Source organism: Hippocampus comes, unplaced genomic scaffold (genome assembly GCF_001891065.2).
Source record: "Hippocampus comes isolate QL1 unplaced genomic scaffold, H_comes_QL1_v1.1 scaffold149, whole genome shotgun sequence".
NCBI classification, from domain to species: domain Eukaryota; kingdom Metazoa; phylum Chordata; class Actinopteri; order Syngnathiformes; family Syngnathidae; genus Hippocampus; species Hippocampus comes.
In genome coordinates, this window is record NW_017805235.1 from 251,819 (window position 1) to 270,375 (window position 18,557).

At 44.9% G+C, this 18,557-nt stretch overlaps 1 protein-coding gene across 3 annotated transcripts in view; it reads right to left on the bottom strand.

The window, feature by feature from the left end:
• Window positions 1-8,409, bottom strand: part of zfhx4 (zinc finger homeobox 4) — an 81,734-nt gene extending 73,325 nt beyond the window's left edge. For 2 of the 3 annotated variants that reach the window (XM_019869428.1, XM_019869430.1), the window contains exon 1: window positions 5,108-5,504. The gene's annotated coding sequence lies outside the window, so the exon portion shown is untranslated. Of the gene's footprint in view, window positions 1-5,107; window positions 5,505-8,223 lie in introns of those variants that run through there. The other variant, XM_019869429.1, reaches the window with a different exon arrangement.
• Between the last annotated feature and the right edge of the window lie 10,148 nt (window positions 8,410-18,557).

Genomic DNA, 18,557 nt, shown 5'->3' on the forward strand with positions numbered 1-18,557 from the left:
CACACACACACACACACACACACACACACACACACACACACACACACACACACACACACACACACACACACACACACACACACGTTCACGGTACTCACAGAAAACACACCTGCTTTTCTCGTCCACATAACAAGCCAATTTGCCAACAAATCCAGCTCACTGCAGGAAGAGCGTAATTTCTAAATGCTACCTGAGCCACGACATAATGGCACAAGAGGTTTGGAGGTTTAAACTGAAGGGTGTCTTGGACATAGTGCCTTACATGACAGCTTACGTCTGCTGGCATCTGAAGCGGACCAGAAAACACCGGCCGGGCATTTCCGTGCTGCCAGTTCTGGACTGACAACAGTGTCTCGAGACAGCAGGACTGAAGCAAGGGGCGGGGGGGGCGGGACGGGGAGAGTAGAGGGGTAGAGCATTTCATCTCCCTTTCATCTCTGTCACCCAGTCAAGCATTCAATGCCCCATTCAGCGCCCGGCCAGCATTATGCAAAATAATGCTAATCCCCTTTCCCGTGCTTTCACACTTGTATAAACTGCCGATCCTGCCTCTGAAAAGCAATTATATCAGTTTACGTTGCTGTCAAAAAACAGGATTAGCATGCAACGACCAGTAGCAGCAGCGAGGCCCGATATTTAGCCACCTTTGGCTACTTTATTTGTCCACCGGAGGAGAGTTGGGGTGCTTACAAAAATGAGTTGCGGTGACATATTTGTCTGGGATGCATGTTTTAAAAGGCAACATGCCAGATGTTGTTGCCGTATGCTGGTTTGTTGGACTTGACAGAATCAAAGTCATGTTCCGTAATCAAAAACAAACTCGGCGATGTCTCAGTGCCAGTCTGAGCAGACGTTACACATGTGACACACCACTGAACCGCTGTCGTCCAACCAAAGCCCCACGCCCCACCGCCACCACTACTACTACCCCCCGAAACCCACCCGCCACACATTGACACCACATGCAACGCACACACAGTCGACGTGGTGGGGGATTCTTTTTTTTTTTTTTTTTGAATATGCAAATGTAGGTACAAGAGGAGCGTGTGTGCAAATAGAAGCCGCTTTAATCTGGACGGTTGGGCCTCTCGCACTCTTAACCTTCTCATGTTTGTGTGTGTCTGGGTGGGGAGTGAGGGTGACATCCATCCTGACTGGCAGCAGATCATGGGACATTAGTCAGCACAATTAAGCAGGTTGTCATGGCGACTAATGAAATTTGGCAAAGCGGCCAGCCAGAGATTTACATAAGCGAGCTGGTTATGTGCTCGCCATTATTCTTTCTCCCTGCCACGGCGCTACAATAGAACCACTTGTATCCCTGCCCACATACCCACTGGCGCTACAAGCCCTCCTCGCGCCTGACAATTTGCATATGTTAATATAATTAAGTGCTAATTACACTAAAACTCGCATATTCACAATCACCCTCCCCAGGAGCTATGGAGAGGCTTGATCTTATTCCAAGTCTTTAACCCTCCTCAGTGATAGGGAGAATGTGCATGTGTGTGTGCGTGTGTGTTCGCTTGGTGGTGCCCCAGGCCTGATGCAGGAGCCCCCTACTACCCCCCCCCCACACACACACACACCTAACCACCACCACCAGCCCACCCCTCCTTGAGACGTACTGCTGAGCTGCAGCACACTTCTTTGCTTCCTTTTCCCTTCACAACAAGGGAATACAACACAAGAGAAACATAACACACGCACTCGATAAAGCCCGACTCAAATTGTGCAATCCGTCACAATTACAATTAGCCTCATTCATTCAAGTTTCTGTTTATTTGTGTGAGAAAAATGCTGACATCGAATCTACGAGAGACAGCCCAGAAACACAAGTGGATGGAAGTGAGCGCGTTTGTGTGTGCGCTCGGCGTTTTGATAACGCAGGACAAAGAGGTTGTGCCTTTCACATTGTAATGGCCGTGAATCGGGAGGAAGCCAAGCGGTCGTGCTACAATTAGAGCTCCTTTGTGCCTCTTCCTCTGTCGCTTTCTCCCTCTCCTCACTTGTTTTCTCACTCTCCATCATGCCTGTGTTTAAAAAAGCCGGAAGAAGTAGTGAGAAAATATTTGGGGGTGGGGGGGGGGCTTTCCCCCTCCCCGCACTGTGCTGGACACACATGTACACATGCACACAGCAGATGGTACAGGAAAGAGGATGGAATAAACACACACGTAGAGGCGCACGCACTCCTTAATGCACGGCTGTCGGGAGTGCAAAGGCCTATATAGTTGACTCTCAATGAGATGCAGCGTTATGACTGGAGCAATCATATGCTCCTCTCTTCACTAATCACCACTGTGGTCATTGTGTGGCAGCGGGCACACATACGCCAGATGTTGCCTGATCTTGACACGCTATTCTATGCAAATATAAAAAAAGAGGATGAGTGAGAGGGTGGAGAAATATCGTTAGAGCGAGCAGGCCGCCGTGTGGTAAGCTGTAGCGTTCGCTCGGCCGTGACAGTTTGGATGTAGCACCAGAGAAGAAGGGGGAGGTGTGTGTGTGTGTGTGTGTGTGTGGGGGGGGGGGGGTCCCTTTTACTAATACCTGCTACTTGGATTACACAGTGTCTTATGTATTCAACCGGACTCATATTTTCTCTTTCTGCCTTTTTAGGCAAATTGGGTGTCTTTACGGTGTAAAGCAGCGATAGAGCCCTCCTTACGGAAGGCCTATGGGGATTCACTGAGATGAACATTAAAATGCAGCGATAGTCTTGTTGCAAAGCTTTTCTCTCTCTCTCTCTCTCTCTCTCTCAGAAGCGGCAAAGGCTTCTAAATCATCCAGCCTCCTCTATTAGACGGGAGACTTATTGAGGTAGAAACCATAAAAAATGAAGAAGGGAAATTTAATCCCTGAAATATTGATTTGCACATTAATATCAGATAGGCAGAGGGCAATCTAGCTGGGTGGAAATGACACATTGTCGACCCCTAGGAGAGGCTCGAGCCAATCTTCTTGCTGCATGTGTCTCGGGCCCAGGAGTTATAGGACAGACTCCCCCCCCCCCCCCCCTTGTCTCTCTCTCTCTCTCTCTCTCTCTCTCTCTCTCTCTCTCTCTCACTCTCTCCATCTCCTATCATCTCTTCCTCCCTGTAACCTCTCATCCCCCTCCACCCCTCCTCCCTGGCGTGTGCACCCTTAATGAAGGCTGCAATACTGCAAATGCATTAGCTTTTAATAATCAAGAAGCATTTTCAAGCCAACAGCTATTGTCCTCAGCCCATCGCTCACACAGTTTTTTTTTTTTTTGCTCTACCCCCTCCTCATCGCTCCCTTCCACTGCTATGGGTAAAATGAATACAACGAGCTGCTTAACTAACATGCAGCGATACACGCTCAACCCTTTGAAAGAACTAAGACATCATGCAAAGGAAAAACAAAAACAAGGGACTCGCTTTTGCAAACAGACCTTACAAGAGGACTCATTTGCAAGACCAAAAAATAAGAGTGAGACAATAAGGTCATTAACTGATGAAATTCAATGAAATTACAGAGTCATTTCAGTTTTTTTATTTGATAATTGAAATATATTCACAAAAGGATGTTAGATCCAATTAAAAATGTGTTCAAATATACAAAGTGATCTCATTAATGTCCACAATTAATATAACATATTTTTTCTTTTAAAATTCAGCAAATTAAAAATGATAGTAAGACTGCATTTTAGCAATACAGTAGTCCTCAAATCTGCAAATTATGGGAATACTATTTTTCGAGTAATATTGAATCAAAACCATTTCATGTATATTTGAAATTGAATAACATCAAGAAATCCAAAATAAGAAGTCACGTACATGCTTCAAAAAACAGACAAAACACCGAAATAGATTTTTGTTCAAAAAAGGTGACCCTGCACTGAAAAATACTCGTTCAACACACACACGTGAATCCACGCGCCCTTGCTCACACGCACGCGCGCGCGCGCGCGCGCGCACACACACACACACACACACACACACACACACACACACACACACACACACACACACGCGCTATACGGTTATAAACTCGGTTTTGAGACAGACTGACCCCTCGGCCCTGATGTTTTTTTTGTTTTTTTGTGTGCGATCGATGACCTCCCTCCAATCCCACGACCTGTCACTTGTGTCCCACTTTTTTGTTGCTGTTTTTTTTATTTTTACAAACGAGAGAGTAAAAAAAATGAATTAAAAAACCTGTGACGCGTTATAATAAAATATAAACGGATGGATGAACGGGTTATTGAATATGCCGGCAAGGTTAGAAGGCTGCAATTTATTGTTCAATTACGAATATTGTATGAAGTATTCTCATGGAAATGGGAGATAAAATGTTTTATTTAATTACATAACTGCAATAAAGTTGGTGGATAGTGCTCGGTTCTCTCCGATCTTCCTCATACTGACACCGCGGGGAGGTGAGAGCTTTCCCCCGGTCTCGCCATGCAATCCGCAACCGGAGAGTCGCTTCTCCCTCCCGGGCATCTAAACTCGAACACATCGCGATAGTGAAAGGACGACGACTTTTTTAGGGGTACTTTTAAAAAGCGTCGCAGGTGAACGTAAGAGGGTGTGCGCGCGTTTTGAAAGCTCGTGATAAAAGCAGAAAAATGAGAGCCGTGCACTGGTGACATCGGGAGGTGCTTCCACTGGACAGACGTCCAAAAATGGGTATGAAACGTGAGGAGGTGAGGAGGGGGGGTCAGATCCGAAAAAGCCGACAAAGTGCAAAAAGGCTCCATTCACAAAAGCGGCGAAACGGTTGGTCTCGTCGCGGTGGAGCGACAATACGTCCGGCTCTTGTCCCCGAAGGCTTAGTTCCAACCTTAAGAGGTCGGTCGTGATCGCGCAGTCGTGCGTCAAGAGCTCCACCGAGGCTGGCAGTCACCCAGAGTGGCCGCAGCCAAAGTGCCGGAGATGCACGGACAACACCGGCGTCGACATCCGCCCCCTCCGTGCACTCGTAAACGAAAAAAAAAAGACACGGCACCCAACACCTGTTCTCCAAACTGACCCGATGTCAGTGAACCAGCAGCCAGATAGATAATCGATCGGCGAGCCGTAGATGGAGCGCACACACCGAGCCAACTGCTCAATAAAAGTTAAAGGAGAGAACTTACTTTCTTCCCCCTCCAAAGACGCCACCTCCGCTCCTCTTCGCTCTTGCTCGTGCAAAACAGTCACATCCAGCTCACGAAGACAATTACGAAAAACAGGTGGAATTGAAATAATCCTCCCACTTTGTGATGGGGAAAAGGGAGAAGGGTAAAAAATCACAAACGTCAAGCGGTCTTAGAGTCCCTTATTTTGGTTCCGGTGGCGGTGAGACGACGTGTCGACGGGGCTGCAAACGTGGTCTCTCCGGTGGACGGAGGCTCACTAAACGCCGAGGTTGCAAAGGACACGAAAATCCGATATGTCTTTATTCTGCTAATTATTATCGTTTTAGCCCTGTTTTTTTTAAAAAAAATGGCTGATTAAGTTGAGTGCGCATGTCTTTGTGTGTCCATTTCCCGATATGCACTCTGGGAATGGGTCGAGAGACAGTGGGGGGGAGAGAGAGAGAGAGAGAGAGAGAGAGAGAGAGAGAGAGAGAGAGAGAGAGAGAGAGAGAGAGAGAGGGAGGGAGGGTGCAGAGGAAGAGGAGGCGGAGTGAGGAAAAATAAGTGTAATTAGTGAGTTGATCAACAGTCCCCAGAATGCAAATGCGACGACCACAGGTTCACGGAGAGGAAAAAAAAGAAGTGCAATATAAACCGGGAAGCAAAAAACGAAATAAACGTTCTGTATGTTAATCTTAAATGTGACAATGTGACACACATCTGCAGCCAGAACAATTGAAGAAGTAAACAGGATGGACAAGCAAAGGTGTATTTTTATACCGATATAGCACGTTTTAACAAGAAAACGTATCGTAAATATTGTAATTTTAGAAGACAAAATATAATGTTTAGTATAATGCTAAAACATACACGTGAGTAAATATTGTTCGTGCATGTGTGTGTGTGTGGGGGGGGGAGGGGCGGGGGGTTGAAAATAAAGTGAAGTAAATCAAAATGGCGCGTGCACACATCCTAGTGTGCACACAATATGTCCAAAGACAATAGACAATACACTGAGACGGTCCACATTGTGTTTACTGTATGTGTCAAGGGCTGCGTGTGATCCGTAATATACAGTACGTACATGCGTTGCCCCTTCAGGACCATCAAGGGGCCCGTGTGGGTTCACAAGAGCCAAAAAATACTGTACAAGTTCTACAACCCCCTCCCCCCGCCCTCATTCTATGATGCACCCACCACAAAGTGCCCCTATTGAGCGTTTCAATGCAAACTGTTTACTGTGTTTCCACAATGTCGGCTTTTAGGAGTTAGAGTTAAGACTTGCTCTCGGAGAAAATCAAGGGATCTGGTTCGACTTGGTGGGGGGGGGGGGAAAAATCGAAGCTGGGGGGTGAAGTGAACCGGGGCTTGGGATGTGATGATAAAGCTGCTAGCGGCAAGTGAACTACTTGCTCCACTTTGCAGCCGTGCACGGACCGGACCGGATCCTCAAGAAGCCAAACGACCCCCGGGCTCGGTTATTCTGGCTCGAGACGGGTCTTTTGACACCAAATGAGAGATGGCGAGAAGCGGGGGCGCGGTTGAAGCTGTCACTTTCTTCCCGGATCCGAGACTACTGCTGTAGCTGCCTCCCTGTCCTCCAGGGGGGTTCGCAGCCTGCAAAAGCCGGCGACGCTGCGTTCACAGGCGGCCCCGAGAGTCCGGTGGATTCGCTCGGGTGACGGATGTTCAAGTAGAGTTTGTCAAGCGTGGACCTCTTCTTCGATGCATAAATTAAACACGGAAACGGAGGATTACGGTCTAGTCATAAAACATCGAGTCCTCCTTTAATTGAAAGGAGCATCCTTTAGGTAAACGGGGCTCTTTTCTTACCCTCCTCACGACTATGCCTTCGTTCGTTTTTCATTTTCTTTCAGTTAAAAAGAGGGAAATAATTGAAGCAAGTTATTCTGGATACGCGTTTATCTTGAAATCAAATCCCCCGACTGCTATCCACACCACCCTGGTCTCCTTTCTCTCTGCCCGCAAACGATGCTCCGACTCCGGAGGAACACTTGAAAAGAGCGAATATTTCCAAGAGCAAAATATCCAGAACGGCGGCGTCCTCGGTTCATAATTGATCATTTATCTGCAAACGCTGCTGTGATTGAATTAAATGTGTGCTTGCGCGTTAGATATACAGTGATGTTGAGAATGAAATCGATGTCATTTCTATTGATCAGGAAAAGTCAAATATATAGGCGTCAAATTGTTCTGCGTTACTTTATGTATCCATGCGCGCATTAGCTTCTCTATTACAAAAATACTCGGACGTGTAAAAATTGTCGGACAAAAAAAAAATGCATATATATATATATTTTTTTGCTACGCGTCCATTAATAATGAACATAAAATATCACGTAAGTCTTCACATAAACACGCCAAGTTTAGTGTGTTTTAAAAGATGCACCTGGCCCGCCCGATACTGTATAGCAACACGGCTGACCCACTGCGGCTCACAAGAATCCGCCCAAAACACGCCAAAAAGCTCACAGCTGTGACCGGCTACCTGCGACGTGCACCGAGTGACCCACTGGCCAAGTCTCTCTCTCGCTTCCAGCCTCATACACGTGCACAAATCAGCAACAAAAACAAAATACGAAAGAAAGGGACAATCACCAATTCGGCTCGAGAATAATGTTTCTCAAATGGAAAAACACACGGGAAAACACCATCTCAAATGTGCCTATAAATTCTTCAAATGAAAAACATTTATCCAAGTGGAAAAGTTGCATCCCAGCAAACTACAAACCCAGCCACAAAGAGAGAATTAGCGCTTTCATTTCAACACTTTAAAAGCCTCCCCTTCGCCCACAATCAGCAACATTAATATACGTAAGCCATAAAAGGGAAGAAAATAAATTGAAAAAATCAACGAAAAAAAATGGTAGGTTTGTCCATAAATGCTTCAACCTCAACTCTGTGTGCTCCCCGCTTCTTTCGCCCTAAAGCCATCAGACAGTGCTACATAAAATATGCAGTCTCTTTATGAACAAACAAAAAAAAAAAAGGAAAAACTTCATATGCCTTTTTCTTACCTCGTTTAAAACCACCCATCAAAAAAATCATCACAAACACCGCATAGCCAAGCGAGAAGGAGGATAAATGGAGGGAAAAGTGGAGATTCTTGGTACCTTTGGTATAAAGCATTCCGTTTTGAAGCCTTTCTCTTGCTCGGTAGCGATCCGATAATAGCATATGGAAAGTGTTGTTCAAAATGCGCACATTTGGCACATTGTCATTGAGAGCAGAGGAGCAGTGATGCGCTGCTCCAACACGGGAAATGAGTTGCGGATTGGACGCAGCCCGCCTCGGTGCCGACTTATCCCACTTTAATTTAATATTCCGCAATCACACACACTGGTGATGGCATATAATTCAAGGAGAAATTCACAGGGAAGGAAATGCTTTGTGTGGACGCGTGTGTCTGCGTGCGCGTGAGTGAGTGTGTATGCGCGCGCGCGCGTGTGTGTGTGTGCGTGCGCGCGTGTGTTTACACCACTTTATTTGATTAGGAAGAGGAAGCACATATTGTACTTTTTTTCATTTTAACCCCAATCACCTTTGAGCCAGTTTAATGCTTTTTACTAATATTGTCATTTTTTAATTACGTGTTCAAGTTATTTTTTAACGATTAAAAACAACAACCCAGGCGGGTTTGCGCATCGTCGTCACGCTGGAATCAGTCCTAACACAAAATCGAGAGCCATAAACGCTTGTTTGTAAAACACTGAACCCAAAATCAATGTATTGGGACATTTCGATCGATTATATAAACGAAAATCCATACGCAACATGAGACCGGTATCAACCCACTCTTCCGCTCCACTTTGAGAGAGAGACAGTAAAGGAGAGAGAGGGAGAGAGAGAGAGAGTCGGGTGGGGGGAACTTGTAGTGTCTGCACTGAAAACAAAGAGTACCAGTGCAGACCTTTGCCTCGCTCTTTCTGATCACAGCTTAGCCAACAAGCCCCAAACGAACACCCCACTTTTGTCAAGGTCCCTTTTGATAGCGACCAGCACCCCCAAATATGGCACATTTCATTGCTGTTGCAAACTGCATCTTTGCATTTCAGAATTGGGTAAATTAAGTCTCTTGAAATGTAACCATGTCTGCAAAGCCCAGTGAGGTCTTTGGGAGCCCCCTTTTCCATTTTTTTTTTTTTTGGGGTGGGGGGATCGTGTGAGTGTGTTTGTGTGTGTGTGTGTGTGTGTGTGTGTGGGGGGGGGGGGGTTCAACCGCTGACTTGGAAGTTACTTCCAGATGCCCGCTGATAGTGCACCACACTGATGACACCAATTAAAACAGGAAAATGCCCCAATCAAAGGGGGGCACAGTGGATTACGTTGCATTATAGGGGTCAAGGGGAATCATCTCCCCCCCCACTCCCTCACCTCCCCACCTGTCCCCCCATCCACAGCCGCCTGCCCCCACTCCCTTGCCCTTTGTTTTCACAGCAAATATCACATTTCAGCATCATGTAACCCACGAATGCAACAATCACGCGCTGGCGGGCCAACACAATCAGGTATGCAAATGCCCTCTTGTGCACTGTCAGATGATGAAGATATTGCATAAAATGCATTCATCTGCAACATAATATGGAGATGTGTGTGTGTATATATGTGTTGGGTTGGGGGGCGGTGGGGGCGGTGATGGCGGTTGTAAAATGAGGTGCCAGTCATGTAAAATTTACATGGGAGCACAGCTGTTTAGGCTCCTGAAAGAGGAGAGGAAGGGGTTGGGATTCAGCAGGCGGTGGGTTGGGGGGCACCTGAGATGGTAGGTCCACACAGCCCCCGGTTCCCCTCTGTTTATTAAGTGCAAATCAATGGGTCCGACCTGGCTTTGAGGGCAAGGAAGGGAGGCTGCCATGTTCGCCGTGTGGCGGAACATGCGGAACATGTGTCGTGCTTGCGTGGAGGAAATACCAAGAAGGCGTCAGGGTCACTCAGCAGAGGTCACCCCCTCCTGATTTTTATTTTATTTTTTTTCGTGACTCCCCTCACAAGAGGATATGAACACAGACGGGCCGATTCAAAGCAGCACCAGCGATTCCTTTTGAGCCTCACCTCACCCTGTCGCCCTCTTCCCACTTGGCCCTTTGCTCCTGCCATCTTTTTCATTGTTGATCCCTTTATAATAGACACGCGTCCAGTCACTGTCCTCCATATATGGACTACGGGAGGAGGGGGGACGGAATACAAAAAGAAGTACCCCCAAACGCCCCCGTGTGATGCCCCAGCACACACATCCACTTCCACAGCGAATCCTATTGATTATCACTCAGGCACATGCACTTATAGAGCCTTAACGCGGCAGTAGATGGGAACAATAGCACCTGCGTGATCCTTGTTCAAGGCAAGGAACTACAGCTCAAATAGAAACTGGAAATAACTTGACAAACATCATTGAACACGGAGTTCAGAAATTAGACAAATACAAAAACAAATACCGTGCATTTCACAATGTGATTGAAGCAATCACACACACACACACACACACACACAAAAAGAAAGAGTACATGAGAAGGCCCACCCTTATGGAAGTAAGACCCTATATGTTGTCACACGGCTTATTAGAGTGCTTCCTTCATGACAACCCACAAGCTTGAACATGTCAATTTGGTGGTCCGAGAGGTCCTTTCAGATCTCAGCCTCTCTCTGGGGGACTGTCACCCCTGCACTTTTCCAACCCCATCGTCCATTCATCCAAACACCCCAACCCCCCCACCCCGCGCCACACGCTCGCTTTCTCTTCCACAACACTCAGTGGGCCACCCCAACGCTGCAAATAACCCGGTCAGTACCAAGAAGTCAATTTGATGTCAACACATTGACATCCTGACGTCAGATTAATGCCATGTGGTCTGCAGTTGACAAAACCTGTTCGCCAGTGTATTTAGCAAGAAAGTGTATTGAAAGCTCAATATTATATTCATACTGTTGATTGTATTTATACATTAGCAAAAGCCGTCAGTACACCCACAAGGTGACCAAGTTAAAAAAAAAAAAAAAAGCTATACCACTGTCCGCAAATATTGTTAAAAATTAAAAGCAAAAAAATAAAAACCACACCACCCAATCCCAAATTTTATATTATATATATATGTGTGTGTGTGTGTGTGTGTGTAAAAATAATTCAGTTTGTATAATTGATAGAAAACACGGTCATGCATAAGAAAAGACAAGTGAAAAGATGATGTTAGCAGTGATGCTACAAAACACGTGTAGGCTTCATCATACTGTTAAAATAACGTCTGCACGAGGGCTCTTCACCTGGCTTTCGGGAGGCCATCATTCATTCCACCACACGAACCGGGTTTAAGCAATCATTTGCATCAGTGCAGTGACCATGCGTCGGTTAGCAAAGCCGGTCCAGATGTTATGTTTTCACGTAATAGGATTCCTAACACGTTTATAATATTAGCCAAAACAGGTGGAATTACTTTGAAAACGGTTTTGCTTTTTTTTCAATAAAATGGTAGTCTGCATTTATCTGTGCCAAATCTGTTGACGAACGTTAAAATGTATGTGGTCAACAGCAACAGCAACGGCAAAGTGAATTTCCACACTTGCACTTCAATGTCACTTTTCTATTTCTTTGCCAGTGTGACTGTATAATACAACAACATATGCAATATGTATTATTAGATTTTGGGAGAAATACACTTCTTTGGGTAAAAGAGTAAACAGATTTTGCTGTGGAAAAAAAAAAAGCAAGCGAGGGGTAGGGGTGGAAGCAACTCCTCTACACACACGCAAACGTGAACCCTGTTGTGTTTTCAATTTGGGTTGAAATGCAGACATTTCCCTGGTTGCGTAACTGACTTCTCCCTTCAATTAAATCTTATTTCTCCCAAACAAAATGTCACAATCATTGCACACAGTGCAGTTCGCCAGTGATTTGTTTTGAAAGCTATGTGTCTTCCTCTGAGTTGTGCATTTTTTTTTTTTTTAATGTCCTGACCTCGATTCTCGCAGGCTTTACAAAAGGGATGGAAGAAAGAAAAAGAAATCTAAAAATACATTTAATCCATTATCAGTCCCGTTGAGAATAAAGAATTCTTTGACAGCAACTCTGCTGTGAAATGTGACATTTTAAACAAACATGATGGGCAAATTTGTTCGCGGACAGAAAAAAAAGAAACAATATTGATCACAGTTTTGAGAGAGGATTAGCTCAAAACAAACAAAAAAAAAACCCCAACAAAAGAACCAACACACATTTCCACATAATTAAAATGCTTCAATTTTTATTGATAATTATCAACGAGTACATTTAGAGAACCCTGCACTACAAGAACATGAAGAGAGGCTACAAGTGTGAATCTATTTTGTTTCAAAACCATCCCGCACGCACATGCTGCGTGGATGTCACGCGCTTACTGTGATTCCAAGATGGCCGTGCACCTGTCATAGTGCATGGTCACTTTTGCAAACGGAGATCATCTGAAGGCCTTTAAAAGCTCCCGCACGCACACCGTACAACCCAGGTTGCCGATACAACGCCGTTTTAAAAGCCGCCGTCTGACCCTGGCAGGCTGCCTCTCTCTCTGTCTTTCTGTCTATTTCGTTCTTGGTCCCTCTCTCACATCAGAAGCGTTGAAATGCACCCCAGGGCCGAATAGCACTGAACAACCCCTCTGAGCCAGAGGGGGGCTAAAAAAAAAAAAAAAAGAAGAAGCTGGAATCCGTATGCCCTGATATTTCACCAGCACCAGCCAGGAGCGTGGGGAGAGAGGGGGAGAGAGAGGGAGAGGCATGGGATGGATGGGAAAATGACAAACCAGGGCTGCATTTATTTGGGGTGTGTGAGTGTGAGTGCCACACTGCAGGCCGTGGGATGGTCTGGAGAAGTGTGAGGTGTCGCTGTTTAAGTGGGAAAGAGCGTGCACAGATAGCATGGTGGAAGACTTGGACAAAAAAAAAAAAAAAGGTGGAGGTGGTTGTTGTTGGGGGGCAGATGGAAGGATTGGTCATGCGCAAGGTAAGAAGGAGGCTTTGTTTGATTGTATGTGGGAGGAAGAGGAGGGGGTAAGGGGATGGGAGGAGATGGGAGGGAGCTGGCTGAAGCTGTTGTCTGTGGGGTTATTATTATTGCTGGCAATCTGTGCATGTGCGCGGGCGTGTGTGTGTGTGTGTGTGAGAGAGAGAGAGAGAGAGAGAGAGAGAGAGAGGCGAGATGAGGCGATATGAGATTCAGCTGCAGGGTCATTATTTTTATATATATATATACACACACACACACACACACACACACACACACACACACACACAAAATATTTTTTTTCTTTTGTCACGAGGCTAAAAGGAGGTTTAATATCACACACTTCCTGTCATGACTGATTGTACGAGCTCCTTTGCATTGGTCAGTGCTCGTCTGCCATATGACCCCTCGCAAAAGTTAAGCAACCAGAAGTGAGCACAAGGCTGATTGACATTTCTCGTCATCTCACTATAACGAACATATTAACTGACTACGAGCGAGTGTGGTTTAGTTCGATTCCTTTTTGGATACGTTTGGGACAATCCACCCAATTTAATAGGGAGACAGTTAATGGCCTTTTTTTTTTTTTTTTTTTTTTTGGTAAGGCGCAGACATCAATCAAGAGGTGCCAGGCGACTGCTGAATCTGGGCTATGCTCCTCTTCACAGATGACTGATTAGCAAGCCAAAATCACCAGATCCATCTTGCGACGGTCACTTTTATTACAGTCATTTTTAAAGTGACAGCAACCTGCCTTGTCTCACAACACTGGCCACCGCATATATATTCTCATCCCTGTTCTCATCCCGGTTGCCCCCCCGCCCCTCACCCAGCCTCATCCGTCTTCCTATCCCATTCTGTCACCCGCTGCTTGGTCACTAACTCTCTTGTTGCTTGTTATCCCCGCTCCTTCTTCTTTTAACTACTTTTATCGGACTTTTTCTTCTCAACCTCACACACTTAATGTGCTACTCGTGTTAGAGTTAGTCTGCCCGCTCCTGAGCCGGCTGCGGTGGGCTGTGTTTGGTCAGAGTTGTGGGGAGAGGATGAGCAAGAGGGGGAAAAAAAAACAAACGAGACTCTTGACTCTTGTATTGTTTGAAGCTTGTTGCGAGAATTTTGCAAGGTGTTTGTATGTTAAGAACACAATCTCTTCTGCAAAAGGGCACATTTGTATTGATCTTTTTGATTGTTAACCATGAACGTATCATGGGGAAACAATGTTTTTGTCAGAATTTTTGGTGCTTACTCATAACATGTTGAAGGAAAAGAGTATTGAAAAGAATACAATGCAGATGTTTTCTGCTACAAAATCATTGATCGTTGCTGTTAACGGAGAGGTAGCGTAGGCCGCAGCTGCACTTACGCGTCGTCGGTATTCTGAGGAACAGATGAGTGGGACGGACGAGTCTTAAAATATGGAATAATGTGTTGCAGGAAAGAGTATCAGTTGTCAAAATTAGTTTCAGAGCACGTCAGTCAAATTTGTCCTCCTTTCGTCAGTGTACTTACCAGCTGCGTTCAAAATAAGTCGCAGCATCAAATCATGATGGTGAAATTGTTCAAAATGGCAGCCGAGCTGCGTTTAACTAACTGTTTGCGTATACACGAGTGCCTGGCACTCTTACAGAGCTCTCCTGTGTCTTGGCAGGAGATATGCTAATCGCAACCGACGTCAATCTGAAAAACATCAGGCCAAGTAACATGTGTCTAAGATTACATTTACAACCGCCTGAGCAAAGGAGGGATGCACGCGCGCACGCATGCATGCACACACACACACACACACACACACACACAAACACACACACACACACACACACACACACACACACACACACACACACACACACACACACACACACAGATGCACAAGAAAAGTGGGTCAGGTGAGACAGGCAAACATCTTTCAGAGACCGACTGTCATTTAAAATGCCCTTCCAAAAAACAACAACAAAAAAAAGCTGATTGAACAGTTTGTCTCAAATACTAAGGCCTCAGTTTTCAAGAGCTTTGGAGTCATGTTAAAGAGAAAGCATGAGTCGAGGCTTTGTTGCATTCATGCTGAATGCATCACGGCTGAGACGCCTTCTTTTGTTCAGAAACTTCAAGCTCTCATTTCCTTCCTGTCCTTGTCATCTTTTTTTTTTCCGCCTGGAAAAACGAGTCATTCATTTTGAAGGCTGCAATATGCATTAGACTTAGATGACAACCTGTGGCATATTTAACAGGGACGCACCTGAACATCAGAAAAACTCCGACCTGTGTAAAATATGTCGTGTGTGCGCATTCGGGTGTTGAGTGGGCAGATAGACGTGCACACAGGAAATCAGAGTAATGGTGCTAGCAGCTGTGCCTGGTTAAGTGAACGCATACGACTGGAGATATAGTGGATCAGCCCTCCCGAAAGCTTGGGATCAAGTGGGTGTGACTGCAATGTAAAGTTTGAAATGGCCCTTTCATGCGCGCCCTTGCATTCAATCGTCTGACGGAATGTAAAACATTTGAAAGAGCAACATTTGGACTGATTCGAATGTCGTAATTGCAATCTTTCAATCAATGTATGTCAAACATGCACCGAAAACTAATACGCCCCCCAAAAAAACTTTTAAAACACAAGAAATTGGTTTCATTTCTTAATTTCAGCACATAGTCTTTGTATAACCATTTACATTTTCGAAAGCACATCCACTTAATAATAAGAATAATAAGACCACCACCACCAATAATAATAACAAACATATTGAAGGCATGCTTAAAGCCCTCACAATGTTCTCTCAGCATACACCAGGGTTGCAATAGTGAACCCGATTTGAACTTTGGCCAATGACAGCAGTATTTTACGTTCGAAACCTTGGATGACAACCAGTAACTAGTGTGAAATTCCCTTCAGATTAAATGTCCAAGGACTTGCGTTCCCACCACCTCTGCGAGCATGTAAGACGACATAACAACAAACGCATGTTGCGCAATGATTCGGAGTCATGGTGGGGATCTCACAGGAAAAAAACGTGGCAAAAATCCGAGAGAGAGGCATCGACACAGGCAAAAAGGAAAGCTGATTATTCTGCATACCAGATCCATTTTTTTTAATGGACTACAGATCTGCTTTCAAAATGTATCCGCCCCAATGTCGTTCTTATTTTATTTTCTGTCATAGCCTAATATATTTATTTGTCTAATTCACCAATAATGTGCAAGAGCATGGGGGAAAAATCTAGAGAGTGCTGCACAAGAGAACAAGAGAATTGCTTTGCTTAAAGATGTTCATAAAATGTCAATAAAAGTGTCGTCTTGTAGCTTTTGATGAGTGCATGAGCGTCTATCGGTCCGTGTTGAACTGAAATATTGAGATGGATGCATTTGTTTTAATCGTATGATTGTAATCATTCAGTGTGGAATGGACGGAGCAGAAGAACCTCAGATGAACACCTGCATGTCAGTATCCATAGAAGGTCCATCAGTTTGTCACCCACGGACCTCCGATTTTGCTGGCGGACTGAAGACTGAAACGCTGAGGGAATATAAGCGCTCGCAGAAGTGATGTTTCAACGTATGGTTGACACTGGTGATAGCGAACGACTCAACCCGGTGCAGATATTTGAAATAAAGTCTGATTGTGAAGTCATAAAACGACCATAAAGTTCAGATGACGTTTGAGGCCCGATCTGATCAAATCATGTCATGACCTTTAACTGTTAATACATTGGGGTTTTTTTTTTTTTTTTTTTTGTAGTCGCCCCACCACTTAGCAACACCACCTGGTTGTTGGTAAAAGGTTTGTCTGCCCTTTGAATGCAGTCAGAGTCAAAGCTGAGCATGAGGAGGTCAGATAGAGGTAAGTCTAAATAAAGTCGCGAACTGGAATGCTTTACAATCTTCAGCTAAACACATTGATTCAGTCAGCATTGTGCTTCGTGGAGAGAAAGTTGCAGTTTACAGCTTGTATGTGCATACCATCTCATGGCATGCGCCTGCTTTGCCACAGTTATGCGCTATAATTGCATTAGACTTGTGACCTCTCGCAAGGGTGGGGAGCTGGACCATTTCAAAACAAAAACAAACAAAAAAAATCCCCATCTTAATTTGATTCCATTTCAAACAAGCGAGCCCAATTCTGGAAGGAGGAGGAGAAGGCTGCACATATTGCATATGAAAAGGCCAGGGATGCCAGCTAAAAGCGTGTCCTGTTTTTTATTTTCACTTCACAGTCTCGAGTGAAAGCTCCTTTTGTTGTCTACTGCATGACTGACTTTAATAAGAAACATTCCATTGTAATGAATGTTGCTGTTACATAGTGAATTTCTGCTCCTCTGAAAAAACCAAATTCCTAAACATGACCGATTATGCTAAATATTCACTCGTGTCAAACGACAGCGAGACTGGATCTTGCAACAGGCAGCGTGTAGGTTCTCCTCATGATTGAAGCACAAGCCAACATTTGACTTTGGGGGAAGGAAATAAAAGTAGGACTGACCGGTTCTGTGATTTTGCACAAACAAGATAGAAGTAAAACTGGAACTGAATTGAAAAAAAAAACCAACAACTAATCCCCAAGTTAAATGGCACGAACACATAACACTTTTGACCGACTGCTACTTGTATGCTTGAGGAGGGACCCTCACCATCAATACAGCCCCGATGGCAGAATACCGGGCGCCTGCACAAAAACCACCATACGCCACCATTTCTGCCTGCGCCGTCTCCAAAAATAGAACCCTATATCTCCACAATTGACTACTGCACAGTTCTCCTTCTTTGCACATGTGTGTGTTTTCAGCAATCATCTTCAAATATGTATCATGCATTTGCACTCGAAACAAATCTCAGAATTCAGGGTTATTAAAGGTTCCACTGAAACGGGCTTTTATATGAAAAGTGATACATAAAAAAGTAAGGAAAGCTCGCACCAAGCTTATACTTTGAAGCCATATCCAAATTTCAGATTTCCACATAAGCCTCCAGCTCGTGAAAGATGTCCTCAGAGACATGTTTTTTTTTTATTTTATTTTTTTTAAATGACACAATTTTAGCAGGGATGAAGAAAGGCGAGGAGGGAGAAAAAGACGAAGTGAAGGATTTTGTTCAAACCATTTCAGTATGCAAGCTGTTACTGCTTGGACATTACACACACTGTGGCCTGTGTGTGTGTGTGTGTGCGTGCGTGCGTGCGTGCGTGCGTGCGTGCGTGCGTGCGTGCGTGCGTGCGTGCGTGCGTGCGTATGCGTGATATCAACAATTGCATCCCTTGAGCTGTGAAGAGGTGATGTATCCGAACAGTGTAGATTTGCAATGGAAACAATCATGTTATATGAGTTGCATTGGCTACCTGCTGGCATGAGCTGAGATGGAGATCAATAATAAGTGTTTGTGCATCTATGTGCAAGTGTTGGTTGTATGCTTATTTATAAGTGTGTGTGTGTGTGTGTGTGTGTGTGTGTGTGTGTGTGTGTGTGTGTGTGTGTGTGTGTGTGTGCG